The sequence below is a fragment of the Salmo trutta genome, chromosome 26 (genome assembly GCF_901001165.1).
Source record: "Salmo trutta chromosome 26, fSalTru1.1, whole genome shotgun sequence".
NCBI lineage: Eukaryota > Metazoa > Chordata > Actinopteri > Salmoniformes > Salmonidae > Salmo > Salmo trutta.
Window position 1 is genome coordinate 32,968,741 of NC_042982.1, and position 13,633 is coordinate 32,982,373.

The following is a 13,633-nucleotide window of genomic DNA, read 5'->3' on the forward strand; positions in this document are numbered from 1 at the left end:
AGACATCTTGTTAGACTACAGCGCTTCTCCAAGGTAATGGTCTGCTGGGTATTTTTGCTGTATAGTGGATAGATAGAAGTAGACTAACTTCATGCTGCTGCTGCTGTGTGTTGGAAGAAGGGAGGGGGTATGGTGTGAGGTGCTTGTGTCTCAATGAGTCCCACACACCGCCAGCATGATTTAGACTTCTAACCCCTTTTAAACATTGTGTGTTTGAGCTACAGACTTCTGGGTTGTACCATTAGATTTGTCTATGTCTCCTGCTTCAGCTTTGTGATTGACAGGGGCCGAGCTAGAGCGGTGTTTGTGGGACAAGGGTGGATCCCAAAGGGGCCCGGGGCTGGGTAGAGTTACCTAAAAGCGATCTATAAAAATCTGACTCTCACAAACATGCACGTATCATGTTTTTGACGCTTAAAAGCTAATTGAGTCGTTAGAAGGTAAGGGGTTATCCTACAAAGATCAAAGGAAATCCAAGGACATAGTGCCTATAATACTGTAATAAACTCCAATCTGCACAGTTGTCACTGACTAGTTGGATATTCATTTCCCACTGACCAAACAATTTATGTACATACAGCATTCATATAAATACATTCAGGTTTTTGCATTGGCTGACTATTTAAAAATATATATACACATTTGTCAAAACTTATGTCAAATTGTTTAACTTGTAGCCCTGGTTGTCCTGAAAATAAAATGGTAAAACACTTTGAGGCTAAATATAAGGGCTGGACATGCAGACAAATGAAAGTCATAAATGAAAAGACGATTTTTGTTGGGGTCTCAAGACTGGTAAGTTTAATAGCCTTTTCTCTGCTGACATTTATGGAGATAGCCACTCATTAAAAAACATCAATCTACTACACAATAGAGGATTCACCACCGTCTCAGTATATTACAGATTTTGTCCTTGCTTTAAGTGCTCCATCTGAAGCTTCTAAGGAGCACTCAATCTTAGATCATGTTCTTTCCCTTGTTCATCCTTGCCTACACACTCTCTCAGATTATATATTACAGGGCAAGGCAAAATCCAACTGATAGATTATGACAAGAGGCAAATTTAGCCTGTCTTTAATGATGAGGAATGGGCCATGTTTTCAAAGGCTTTTCCAGAGGCTGGTTTTACATGAGCCCTATGCAGTTAATTACAGCTGTATAACAAGTACCTCAAAGCTGAGTCCTCACACAATATAACTCCGCTCTTATGTATAAAATAGGCTAGGTCTATTCCTTATTCCATGTTTAGTCACAGCTACTATCAAATTCAATCCCAACATGTTAAGGATAGCTTCAGACATCTCAAACATACAATCTCTTGTGCCTCACTGAAGGATGTATCCTGCTCTGCATAGCGATGACCAGGGACAGAGCACACCTTCGGGTTTCTCAAAAACATTCCTCATCCAAAGCAAGTCAGACTTTGGGCAACAGGGACAGGGGGACAACACAGACATACAGTACGCCTAGGGGACAGTAGGGACACTGCTCTTTAGTGTCCTTAGAGGATGCCAGGTGACCCTACTGATCCACTGGGCTGCCTGCATTACTGTAAATGGGTCAAAGGTACACAATTACACCAAATAGACTAGAGCAGGGGTATTCAACTCTACCCTAAGAGGTAATTGCACCCACCAGGTGTCCCAGGTCTAAACCAGTCCCTGAATAGAGGGGAACAATGGGGGGGAAAAAATCAAAGAATCGAGTTTGAGGGGACTAAAGCAACAAATCGTTTTCAGTTCTTTATTAACTGAAAAAGAGGAATTGTCAAATGTTATAAGGCACATATTTTCGCATCTGCACAGATGTCATACTGAGCGACCCAAAAGTCAAAGTTGTCAATAACTTAAAAAAAGTTAAAGTGTGTAGCGCTTGGATTGTACATGAATATATTATGTTCTCCTGTGTGACATATTCACAATCTGTCTAGTACAAAAACACCACATTCAAATCAGGACAAAATCCTGAGTTGCTTTCAACTATTCGAACAGACAGGACCAATTGCTGGCATGTGAAAATACATTCTTTTTTTTGTAATCGCACATTTTTGGATGTATACATTCTACAGACATAGCTTGGACTGCTGGCCTGAAAAACTGGCAAATGCTCTCTGTCATGTAACCTTAATCTTAAAAAACACATTGCTAAACAATGCCAGTAGATTCATTTTGTCACACTTTAATTAAATGCTTCTTCAACCTTTCACCTGAATAAAACATCCCCAGATCAAACTTGGCAAGGTGTGTACTGACAGTCCTTTGGTAAACAGGAAATTGAAACTCTAAGACAGCACCAGAGCCAACATGAATCCCACTGTCGTTACAGAATGAGTGAGATGTAGCGGATAAAAGTTCTGCCCTTGAGCTAACATGGTTGTCTTAGTTGCCACACATCTTCATCCATCAAAAAGGCACCTATGAAGCCACTCCTGTAATACTTCTCCATTCAATTTGATAGTTTTGCAGCTCAATTCTCTCATGGCAAAATGGCACTTGGCAGGAAGCTTCAATTAAGACAAATGGCAGGTCCGAGGACACAAGGAGATAGTGAAGTGTGGGTGAGAGGATGAAATGAGTGACCTGAAAACTTGCCTAGTTAAATAAAGATTAAATAAAATAACAAAAAAAAAACAGCTATATGAGGGATGAGTACATTAAGCTGGGAGTCGGGGGGAGGGGGTCATCCTTTGGGTGCAGCAAGTCTCTGGGTAAATTGGGACCCAGTTCATGGAGGCATACATCCCCAGCGGGGCCCGGCCATCCTAGAGCAGGACCCAATTCAACCCCTACCCTTCTCCTTGGCCGAGATCTATTAGATAGGAGCAATATGGTGGACGCTTTAGTACTGCACTGCTCAGGGCTCTCCAACGCTGTTCCTGGAGAGATACCGTCCTGTAGGTTCACTCCAACGCTGTTCCTGGAGAGATACCGTCCTGTAGGTTCACTCCAACGCTGTTCCTGGAGAGCTGCCGTCCTGTAGGTTCACTCCAACGCTGTTCCTGGAGAGCTGCCATCCTGTAGGTTCACTCCAACGCTGTTCCTGGAGAGATACCGTTCTGTAGGTTCACTCCAACGCTGTTCCTGGAGAGATACCGTTCTGTAGGTTCACTCCAACGCTGTTCCTGGAGAGCTACCGTCCTGTAGGTTCACTCCAACGCTGTTCCTGGAGAGATACCGTTCTGTAGGTTCACTCCAACGCTGTTCCTGGAGAGCTGCCGTCCTGTAGGTTCACTCCAACGCTGTTCCTGGAGAGCTGCCGTCCTGTAGGTTCACTCCAACGCTGTTCCTGGAGAGCTGCCGTCCTGTAGGTTCACTCCAACGCTGTTCCTGGAGAGCTGCCGTCCTGTAGGTTCACTCCAACGCTGTTCCTGGAGAGCTACCGTCCTGTAGGTTCACTCCAACGCTGTTCCTGGAGAGCTACCGTCCTGTAGGTTCACTCCAACGCTGTTCCTGGAGAGCTGCCGTCCTGTAGGTTCACTCCAACGCTGTTCCTGGAGAGCTGCCGTCCTGTAGGTTCACTCCAACGCTGTTCCTGGAGAGCTACCGTCCTGTAGGTTCACTCCAACGCTGTTCCTGGAGAGCTACCGTCCTGTAGGTTCACTCCAACGCTGTTCCTGGAGAGCTGCCGTCCTGTAGGTTCACTCCAACGCTGTTCCTGGAGAGCTGCCGTCCTGTAGGTTTTCGCTCCAACCCTAATCTAGCACACCTGATTCTAATAATTATCTAGTTGATAGTTGTAACTAACCTGATTCAGCCTAAGGTTGGAGTGAAGACCTACAGGAAGGTAGCTCTCGAGGAACAGGGTTGGAGTGAAGACCTACAGGAAGGTAGCTCTCGAGGAACAGGGTTGGAGTGAAGACCTACAGGAAGGTAGCTCTCGAGGAACAGGGTTAGAGTGAAGACCTACAGGAAGGTAGCTCTCGAGGAACAGGGTTGGAGTGAAGACCTACAGGAAGGTAGCTCTCGAGGAACAGGGTTGGAGAACGCTGACACTGCTTATACCTATTAAGACCCGACAGACATGCTAACATAAAGGGGTTAGGGCCAAGGGGAGGTTTGTGGAACCGGCCACTACTCTATGGCCCTGGGCATGGTGGCTACGTAAACGAAGACTACGATGAGCAGCACCACCACAGCCAGCGTGGGTAGAACCACTGTGGCCACCTGTGACCGGGCCTCCTGCATGGCCGCCTTACGCTCCTTCTTGTCCCTGGACGTCTCCTTCTTGGGCTTCCCCTTCAGCTGCCTCATGGTGGCGCCCTCCCTGGGCGGGCACACTGCAACACTCCGTAGGGTCAGCCAAGACTCTCAGACAAGTCCTGCAGATGCAGTGACAGTTACTGAATCTACAGTTCTGAAGGTGCAGTCGGTGGTGGTCCACTTGCTCGCCAACACCACGCACCTGTGACCAGGAAGAGAACATACAGTATACAAATCAGGCTATGGCTATGTATTTTGATTAGTTTATTGGTACTTTGGGCTATGTCTGACTAAGACTTAAGTGAGAGACAAGAGAACCATATTTTACATTACTTAACCATATCTATATTACAGAGTTAGCCAAATCCAAATGAAGGATCATCCTAAACCACAAGAGTGTGGTCAAAAATGACCAGTTCTAAAATGCTACTAAATGACCATTATACAGTTCATCCTCCCTGGTTTCCCCCCTGCACGTCTAATGGCAACGCTTCCACCGAAGAGAAATGACACCAGTCGCTATGACAACCGAACACAGGGCAGCAGAACCGCTGCACATTGTTGTTGTTACTTAATATACCAAAAAAAATAAACACTATCCACTAACAAAGACATTTTAGTATAGCAACAGTTACATAGTCACTTCAGACTATGTAAATATGGGTTTTGAGTAAGACATCTCTTGGATGCTGCATTTCAGGCTACATAAAGTGATGAGGTGTAAATTCTGTCATTGTATACGCAAGGCCTTCATGTCATTTTTAATCTCTCCTAGATGATATACCGTGGATTCTGGTAGACTGGTGCAGGCTGAGGCCCAATCTCAATACTCAGCAGTGTCATAGTGCCTGAAACATTCTTGGCAGTTGCTGCAGACAGGGAGAGTCTGAACCAGTCAGCAGTAGTTCCACACATTCAGATGTTTTAGACTACTTCCTTCAGATTACAGTAGGAGAGCCTCTCCACACAGTCAGTCTTTCATATCACAGCAGCGACTGATAGGTAGATGGCCCGGGTCATGTTCAATAAGAAGAAAACGTTTTCAAAGTGAATAAAAACTGGGAGGTAGGTTACTATCTGAATAATTAAACGGGGAGGTAGGCTTCTTACTTCCTGCACTTGTCCAACAATAACAACCTAGATTTTGACAGTGTGCCCTATTGAACACAACCTTGGTATTTCCAGAAGGATGTTTAGTCTTTAGCTCATTGTTTGGCATTGAATTGCCCCCTCCCTTGTAGGGATGGCCATTGGTAATCAAGTACTTAAACGGATGTCAAAACTATTATTATTGACTCTAGTGTTCCATTTGTACATGTGCATTCGCGGGGCACAACTAAAAAGAAACCAAGTCAAACATCAAACAGTTCGCCCTAAATTCCCTTGCGTTCCCTCTACACACGTGCACACAAGCTCCCATTAGTCATACAGAAATGCCTATATTTACATATCCTACTGATGGGATAAACCAGCTACATTCCTTGCCAAATGACAAGTTTTAACACAAATTCCAAATGGACTGGTTGACTGAAGTAGGGAATTAGGTGTTCCAACAACAAGCTGAAATACATTTTCCACTTAGGCTACTTTGCAGTTATCACTAGTTACCACAGACAACGCCAAAATTGGCTATATTGTAAAGATTCATGAAAACAAAAATATGCTTTTTGGTCTTAATTTAAGGTTAGGCATAAGGTTAGCAGTGTGGTTAAGGTTTATATTCAGATTTTAATTAGATATATTTTAGAAATAGGTGGGGTTTATAGCTTTGTGGCAACTGACAAACCCACATTTTCCATACATATGCTTTGCTTTCAATTAGCTAAAAGCTAGCTAGTTAAAGTCTGTGTGTGTACTTCCGTTTGCACCACCGTACAGTAAAGCAACGCACGAGTTGAAGATATTGAAGGCATGCGGTTCACAGGACACACTGCAGCCTAGTGTGGCATCCCCAATGTGCGTTGTGGAATGACTTACACAAGAACGCAAAGAGTTAGACTTATTTGGTAGACATGAGGCGTTGGAATTGGTTAGCCTAGGCTATAACCCCCTAAACAGACAGATTCCACACTAAAAATACGCAAAACAGTTTGATAAAGACAAACAGAGTCATTAAGCCTAGGCCTGCTCACCAAACAGATGTCGTGGTCGTAATTCATCCCCATGCAGTTCTCAATGTGGAATTGTTCATCCATTTTGAGAATTCCAAAGAACAGGCAGAATAAACTAAATCAAACATCTGTGTATATAAAAAAAAATACCAAATTGAGCCCCGTATCAAAAGATCACTGAGAATAACTGTTCTAGACCTGAGATGCGCATCACTTCCCATAATCATTCATACACACACACACACACACACACACACACACACACACACACACACACACACACACACACACACACACACACACACACATAAACTATAAAATAGGTGTCTTGACTGTGATAAGGAGGAATTGTCCGTACAGCTCCGAGACAGGATTGTGTCGAGGCACAGATGCGGGAAAGGGTACCAAATGAATGTATGCAGCATTGAAGGTTCCAAAGAATACAGTAGCCTCCATCTTTCTTAAATAGAAGAAGTTTAGAACCACCAAGACTCTTCCTAAAACTGGCCGCCCGGCCAAACTAAGCAATCAGGAGAGAAGGGCCTTGGTCAGGAAGGTGACCAAGAACCCGATGGTCACTCTGACAGAGCTCCTCTGTGTAGATGCGAGAACCTTCCAGAAGGACAACCATCTCTGCAGCACTCCACCAATCAGGCCTTTATGGTAGAGTGGCCAGATAGAAGCCACTCCTCAGTAAAAAGGCACATGACAACCCGATTGGAGTTTGCCAAAAGGCACCTAAATTACTCTCAAGATTGAACTCTTTGGCCTGAATGCCAAGTGTCACATCTGGAGGAAACCAGGCACCTCTCATCACCAATACTACCCCTATGGTGAAGCATGGTGGTGGCAGAATCATGCTGTGGGGATGTTTTTCAGCGGCAGGGACTGAGAGACTAGTCAGGATCAAGGTAAAGATGAACAGAGCAAAGTACAGAGAGATCCTTGATGAAAACCTGCTCCAGAGCGCTCAGGACCTCAGACTGGGGGCGAAGGTTCATCTCCCAACAGGACAAGGACCCTAAGCACACAGCCAAGACAACACAGGAGTGGCTTTGGCACAAGTCTCTGAAAGTCCTTGAGTGGCCCCGCCAGAGCCTGGACATGAACCCGATCGAACATCACTAGAGAGACATGAAAATAGCTGTGTAGCAACGCTCCCCATCCAACCTGACAGAGCTTGAGAGGATCTGCAGAGAAGAATGAAACTCCCCAAATACAGGTGTGCCAAGCTTGTAGTAGAGGTCGATCGATTATGATTTTTCAACGCCGATACTGATTATTGGAGAACCCAAAAAAAGACGATACCGATTAATCAGCCAATTATTTTTTTTACATTTGTAATAATGACAATTACAACAATACTGAATGAACACTTATTTTAACTTCAAATACATTTAGTCTCAAATAAATAATGAAACATGTTCAATTTGGTTTAAATAATGCAAAAACAAAGTTTTGGAGAAGAAAGTAAAAGTGCAATATGTGCCATGTAAAAAAGCTAACGTTTAAGTTCCTTGCTCAGAACATGGGAACATATGAAAGCTGGCGGTTCCTTTTAACATGAGTCTTCAATATTCCCAGGTAAGAAGTTTTAGGTTGTAGTTATTATAGGACTATTTCTCTCTATACCATTTGTATTTCATATACCTTTGACTATTGGATGTTCTTATAGGCACTTTAGTATTGCCAGTGTAACAGTATAGCTTCCGTCCCTCTCCTCGCTCCTACCTGGGCTCGAACCAGGAACACATCGACAACAGCCACCCTCGAAGCAGCGTTACCCATGCAGAGCAAGGGGAACAACTACTCCAAGTCTCAGAGCGAGTGACGTTTGAAACGCTATTAGCGCGCACCCGGCTAACTAGCTAGCCATTTCACATCGGTTACACCAGCCTAATCCTGGGAGTTGACAGGCTTGAAGTCATAAACAGCGCAATGCATTGCAAAGAGCTGCTGGCAAAACGCACGAAAGTGCTGTTTGAATGAATGCTTACGAGCCTGCTGGTGCCTACCACCGCTCAGTCAGACTGCTCTATCAAATCATAGACTTAATTATAATATAATAAACACAGAAATACGAGCCTTTGGTCATTAATATGGTCGAATCCGGAAACTATCATCTCGAAAACAAAAAGTTTCTTCTTTCAGTGAATTACGCAACCGTTCCATATTTTATCTAACGGGTGGCATCCCCAAGTCTAAATATTGCTGTTACATTGTACAACCTTCAATGTTATGTCATAATTATGTATAATTCTGGCAAATTATGTATAATTCAGGCAATGAACGCAAGAGCAGTGACACAATTTCATGTTAGCAGGCAATATTAACTAAATATGCAGGTTTAAAAATATATACTTGTGTATTGATTTTAAAGAAAGGCATTGATGTTTATGGTTAGGTACATTGGTGCAACGACAGTGCTTTTTTCGCAAATGCGCTTGTTAAATCATCACCCGTTTGTCGAAGTAGGCTGTGATTCGATGAGAAATTAACAGGCACCGCATCGATTATATGCAACGCAGGACACGTTAGATAAACTAGTAATATCATCAACCATGTGTAGTTAACTAGTGATTATGTTAAGATTGAACGTTTTTTATAAAATAAGTTTAATGCTAGCTAGCAACTTACCTTGGCTTCTTGCTGCCTTCGTGTAGCAGGTAGTCAGCCTGCCATGCAGGCTCCTTGTGGAGTGCAATGTAAGGCAGGTGGTTAGAGCGTTGGACACGTAACCGTAAGGTTGCAAAAACGAATCCCCCCTGAACAAGGCAGTTAACCCCCGTTCCTAGGCCGTCATTGAAAATAAGAATGTACTCTTAATCCAACTTACCTAGTTAAATAAAAGGTGTAAAAAAAAAAAAAAAACTTTTTTTGTAAAATATATATTTTTTATTATTATTTTTATATACATTTTTTATTTAATTTAATTTTTTTATTTTTTAAATCGGCGGCCAAAAATACAGATTACCAATTGCTATGAAAACTTGAAAAATCGGCCAACCTCTAGCTTGTAGCGTCATACCCAAGAAGACTTGAGGCTGTAATCGCTGCCAAAAGGTGCTTCAACAAAGTACTGAGTAAAGGGTTCGAATACTTTTGTATGTGATCAGTTTTTTTCATTTTTAATACATTTGCAAATATTTTCTAAAACCAGTTTTTGCTTTGAAATTATGGGGAGTTGTGTGTAGATTGAGGTAAAAAAAAAATGTAATCAATTTTAAAGTAAGGCCGTAACGTAACAAAAAGGTGGAAAAAGTGAAGGGCCTGAATACTTTCCAAACGCACTAATATAACCAGTTGATATTACTGTTTCAATAAATTAATCTGAAAATGGCACTTTATTGACTATATAATAGGCAATTTAGCAATTAGGATTCATTATCTGTAATAGTTATGATAAATTAGGCATTGTTGCACACTGTTGGCATATATACTGAACAAAAATATAAAAACGCAACATGTAAAGTGTTGGTCCCATGTTTCATGAGCTGAAATAAAAGATCCCAGAAATGTTCCATATGCACAAAAAGCTTATTTCTCTCAGATTGTAAACAAATTTGTTTACATCCCTGTTAGTAAGCATTTCTCCTTTGCCAAGATAATCCACCCATTTGACAGGTGTGGCATATCAATATGCTGATTAAACAGCATGATCATTATAGGTGCACCTTGTGTTGGGGACAATAATAGGCCACTAAAATGTGCAGTTTTGTCACACAACACAATGCCAAAGATGTCTCATGTTTGAGAGAGTGTGCAATTGGCATGCTGACTGCAGGAATATCCACCAGAGCTGTTGCCAGAGAATTTAATGTTCATTTCTCTACCATAAGCCGCCTCAGTCATTTTAGAGAATTTGGCGGTGCGTCCAACCGGCCTCACAACCGCAGACCACTTGTAACCACGCCAACCCAGGACCTCCACATCCGGCTTCTTCACCAGCTGATGAAACTGAGGAGTGTTTCTGTCTGTAATAAAGCCCTTTTGTGGGGGCAAACTAATTCTGATTGGCTGGGCCTGGCTCCCAAGTGGGTGGGCCTATGCCCTCCCAAGCCCACCCATGGCTGCGCCCCTGCCCAGTCATGTGAAATCCATAGATTACGGCCTAAGGAATTTATTTAAAATTGACTGATTTCCTTATATGAACTGTAACTCAATAAAATTGTTGCATTTATATTTTTTTGTATAGATAAATGCATCACTTTATCTGTGCTGGCCTTCTGTTCTAAAAATACCGTCTTTCTTTTGAGTACTCGGGGAGTACTGAACAGTCTAAATGTCTAACATCCATCCCTCTGTCAGAATATAAATGGGCTGGTGAAAGTCTTTAAAGTGGACAGGCTTTTTTGGTATTATGGACATGCATCAGACCCAGGATTTCATATGGATTGGCCCAACATTGGCCATGTTGTGATGCAAATACATTAGGTTATTGTTCTATATTGTGCCAATTGATATTACTGCATTTTTTATCAAATGTAAACAGTGTAAATTAAAAAAATTAAATTAAAAAATAAAGAAAAAAAATCGGATAAATAAAGTCTACTGGGCTACAGAACACAATCACCCCAGTCAGATCTTTCCTGAAGAATTCGAAACAGCTCTACCCTTCCTTATCACAGCAGGAGATATATCTCTCTCATATATGAGTAGCCTGGCTCCTGAAACAACCCCTTCTCTTGGAAAGGGGAAGTTGGATCTTGTATAATGGGTGTCTGGAGGCAAGTCACTAACCAGCCCTGATTTATACAAGTGACCCCAAAAAGCCAGTACAGGTAGTGCTCAGCCTCAAACCTCACATGCTGACACTCAGACTGTACTGACACTGCCTCTCATAGAGAATAAAGAGCCTGCACGAGACCGATTGAGAAGTGAGGATTTGAGATGTTGGTTTGAGCAGATTGGTTAAAAGACCAGGGTTGTGGGTTTTATTCCTGCACTGAATATTAGCCTGTGGCCCCCCAGGAATGGAAAGGGTTCACTGAGATGACATCCTACAGGTCTCAGCCCAAGACCCAGTGATCTTTCAGTATCGATTCTAATATACTGTGTGTCTGTTGATATGATATCTACCCTATATGGATAGATGACAGATAAACACGCAGGAAAGATGACAGGTGCCAATAACCCGACTCTCCCTCTCACCAGGCAAATGACACTTCTGCCTTGTTCGTCATCTTACATAGAGGTCTGTCACATTGCAGTAGGATATTAGGCCTATTCATGCATCCAAACTCACCTACACCAGAATACCAGTACAACAGACAGATATAGCCACAGTAATAGGCTAGATAGAGAGTGCAAGAGGCTAGGTAAATGTAACAGGTAGGATACCGAACCACCTGGTGCTCAGCAAGATAAGCTTCATTTACAGAGGTTGTCTACACAGGTAAATAAACTCAGCAAAAAAAGAAACGTCCTCTCACTGTCAACTGCGTTTATTTTCAGCAAACTTTACATGTGTAAATATTTGTATGAACATAAGATTCAACAACTGAGACAAACTGAACAAGTTCCACAGACATGTGACTAACAGAAATTGAATAATGTGTCCCTGAACAAAGGGGGGGTCAAAATCAAAAGTAACAGTATCTGGTGTGGCCACCAGCTGTATTAAAGTACTGCAGTGCATCTCCTCCTCATGGACTGCACCAGATTTGCCAGTTCTTGCTGTGAGATGTATCCCCACTCTTCCACCAAGGCACCTGCAAGTTCCCGGACATTTTTGTGGGGAACGGCCCTAGCCCTAACCCTCCGATCCAACAGGTCCCAGACGTGCTCAATGATAAATGCGAATCCGACCATCACCCCTGGTGAGACAAAACCGCGACTCGTCAGTGAAGAGCACTTTTTGCCAGTCCTGTCTGGTCCAGCGACGGTGGGTTTGTGCCCATAGGCAATGTTGTTGCTGGTGATGTCTGGTGAGGACCTGCCTTACAACAGGCCTACAAGCCCTCAGTCCAGCCTCTCTCAGCCTATTGCAGACAGTCTGAACACTGATGGAGGGATTGTGCGTTCCTGGTATAACTCGGACAGTTGTTGTTGCCATCCTGTACCTGTCCCGCAGGTGTGATGTTCGAATGTACCGATCCTGTGCAGGTGTTGTTACACGTGGTCTGCCACTGCGAGGACGATCAGCTGTCCGTCCTGTCTCCCTGTAGCGCTGTCCTGGGCGTCTCACAGTACAGACATTGTACTTTATTGCCCTGGACACATTTGCAGTCCTCATGCCTCCTTGCAGCATGCCTAAGGTACGTTCACACAGGTGAGCAGAGACCCTGGGCATCTTTCTTTTGGTGTTTTTCAGTCAGTAGAAAGGCCTCTTTAGTGTCCTAAATGTTCATAACTGTGACCTTAATTGCCTGCCTGTAAGCCGTTAGTGTCTTAAAGTCCATTCCACAGGTGCATGTTCATTAATTGTTTATGGTTCATTGAACAAGCATGGGAAACAGTGTTTAAACCCTTTACAATGAAGATCTGTGAAGTTTTGGCTTTTTACGAATTATCTTTTAAAGACAGGGTCCTGAAAAAGGGACGTTTCTGTTTTTTGCTGAGTTTAATATGTGAACAGCATGTTGAATCCAATAGCTACAGTTTATGTTCATGACTACGCTATTAAACTAGTTCGCCTAATCTTCGGTTTTCTCGAGGAGAAGGATCCACAGGTAGTCGACAGGAATGCAAACCGATGATCATGCAACCATATACAAGTGTCATTTCACGTAGTTATCTGGTTGATTGAGTGTTCAACGAATTTGGACGGTGTTGCTAAAGCCCAAATCAGTCAGAGTGCCTGAAGCCACGAAGAAGTACGAGCTCAACATGTGACCGACTAACATATGCGATAATATAAACATTTGGCATCAGGGTATATTTAACTAATTGTTAGCCTGATATAGGAACTAGCTACGTTAAGAACTTCAACGTCAAAAACTAAACGTTTGCGAGCTAGCTAATCCCCTAATGTTAGCTAGAATTCTGTAGCTAGCCATAACGACACTGACGTTGGCACATACTTGCGCCACCTCTACCAATCGAAAATATAACTACAGTAGCTAACCTAATTAGCGTTACTTTCACTTACCTACTTAACAATATCCACGTTTCAATGTTTTGTTTTCGCTAAAAAAAAATAATCTCCCCCTTGAACTTGTATGCTCTAAGATTTTGCCCGTGTTGCTCTCCTCCGGTTCCGACAGGCTCGTGTTGCTCTGCTACGCAATCCGCCCCTTGTACCTATCTATGCCTATTGCCGCTTTCACGTGCTAGTCGGAGCTAGGAAACTCGGACATTTACCCACTTGGTAACCATGTACGC